This window comes from Chiloscyllium plagiosum, chromosome 10, assembly GCF_004010195.1.
Source record: "Chiloscyllium plagiosum isolate BGI_BamShark_2017 chromosome 10, ASM401019v2, whole genome shotgun sequence".
Taxonomy (NCBI): domain Eukaryota; kingdom Metazoa; phylum Chordata; class Chondrichthyes; order Orectolobiformes; family Hemiscylliidae; genus Chiloscyllium; species Chiloscyllium plagiosum.
In genome coordinates this window covers 39773214-39775449 of record NC_057719.1, presented here as the reverse complement: position 1 = coordinate 39775449, position 2236 = coordinate 39773214, and the positions used below count along the sequence as shown (strand labels likewise).

At 42.2% G+C, this 2236-nt stretch overlaps 1 non-coding gene across 1 annotated transcript; it reads left to right on the top strand.

Annotated features, from left to right (window-relative positions):
- Positions 1–847: 847 nt before the first annotated feature.
- Positions 848–921, top strand: trnat-ugu. The gene has a single exon. It is a non-coding gene; the product is annotated as a tRNA-Thr (tRNA).
- Positions 922–2236: the final 1315 nt, after the last annotated feature.

Here is a 2236-nt window from a genome sequence, read left to right as displayed (position 1 = left end):
TCTCATTTTTCTCCTCTATAATATTCTCCTTTCCTGAGTGAAAACTAATGAGAAATATTTGTTTAGCACCTCTCCGATCTCGACAGGGTCCACACACGACTTCTCACTTCTGTCTTTGACTGGCCCTATTCCTACCCTAGTCGTCCTTTTATAACTCACATACCTATAGAAAGCTTTAGGATTATTCTTTATTCTATTTGCTAAAGACTGCTCATGTCTTCTCTTTGCTCTTCTTAAGTCTCTCTTCAAATCCTTCCTAGCTGATCTGTAACTCTCCATCGCCTCATCTGAACTATCTCGACTCATTGTCACATAAACCTCCTTCTTCTGCTTAACAAGAGATGTATTTTTTATAGTAAACCACGGTTACCTTACCTTATCACTTCTTCCCTGCCTGACACGCAATATTTGTTCCTTGAGGGCGGCATGGTGGCTCAATGGTTAGCACTGCTGCCTCACAGAACCAGGGACCCAGGTTCAATCCCAGCCTCAGGTGACTGTTTGCATATTCTCCCCGTGTCTGTGTGGGTTTCCTCCCACAGTCCAAAGATGTGCAGGTTAGGTGAATTGGCCTGCTAAGTTGCCCATAGTGTCCAGGGAATTGTTGGGCCTGGGTGGGTTACTCTTGAGAGGGTTGGTGTGAACCAGTTGGGCTGAATGGGATTCTATGAATCAAACTAGGTACACACTTAGAGTGGCATAATTTGGGAGAGGTGAGGCAGCAAAACCTGAAAGAGCTGTTTGCGAAATTATCTAAGTCAACAAACAGGCCTTAACAGTAGGAATGAAAAGTATAGATCTACTGATACACATTCTCATATACTGACATAAGTATAGCTTTGCAACTGGCTCCATAGCTCAGTGGTTAGAGCACTGGTTTTTGTAAACCAGGGGTCGCGAGTTCAATCCTCGCTGGGGCCTGGTGGTTAGTTTTGGGGGCGGCTCAGTGTTTAGCACTGCTGCCTCACAACTCCAGGGACCCGGGTTCAATTCCAGCCTAGGGTGACTGTCTGTGTGGAATTTGCACGTTCTCCCCGTGTCTGTGTGGGCTTCCTCCCACAGTTCAAAGATGTGCAGATTAGGTGAATTGGCTATGCTAAATTGCCCATAGTGTTAGGTGCATTGGTCAGAGGGAAATGGGTCTGGGTGAGTTACTCTTCAGAGGGTCGGTGTGGACTTGTTGGGCCAAAGAGCCTGTTTCCACACTGTAGGGAAACTAATGTAATCTAATCTAAACCAGCTCCACATTTCGATTGTCCCTATCCCCTCCATTTTGCTACCACATTATATGTAACCTAAGTCTTGTCTAATCACATTATAATTGCCTTTCTCCCATCAATAACTCTTGCTCTGTGGCACGTACCTATCTCTTTCCATCACTAAACTAAATGTAACTGAATTACGGTCACTCTCCAAAGTGCTCACCTACCACTAAATAAACATCTGGCCAGAAGAATAAAAGAATAACTGCAAATTCAGTAGGTAATGTGGAAAGCAAATGGACTATTGGCCTTTCCTTTCAAGGGGTGTGGAGTATAACAATTGTTAAGTCTTGTTAAATTATAAAGACACTGGTCAGACCACACCTGGAACAATGTGAATACCTTTGGTTCAATTATCTAAGGAAAGATAAACTGGAGTTGGAGACAGTCCAAAGTTCATTTGGTTTATTTCGGGTATGAAGGGATTTTCTTATGCAGTTGAGTGATTTAAGCTCATTGAAATTAACAAGTATGAGAGTATAGTATTGAAACATACAAGATTCTTAGAGGGCTTGACCAGGTAGATATGGGGAGGTTATTTCCCCTTGTGGGAGAGTCTTGGCATAATCAGAGGACAATAATCCCAGAATGAGAAACCACCCATTTACGACAAAGATGAGAAGGAATTTCTCCTGTCTGAGGGTAGTGAATCTGGAATTCTTTACTGCCATCATCTGTCAAGGCTTGGTCATTAAGCAGATTCAAGACTGAGATATCCAGATTTATAATCAGTAAGGGAATCAAGAGTTATGGAGATAAACAGAAAAATGGAATTGAGGATTATCAGATCAGCCATGATCTCAATGAATGGTGGAACAGACTCAATGGGCTGAATGGCCTACTTCTGCTCTAACATCTTATGATCTTATTGACTAGTTTCCCTAGTTTGTTTTCACCTTGAACTGATGCAATCCTCATGATGAAAAAAATCCCACAATTAATTAAATGAAGATTTTCAGGATTTTTAGTCAGCA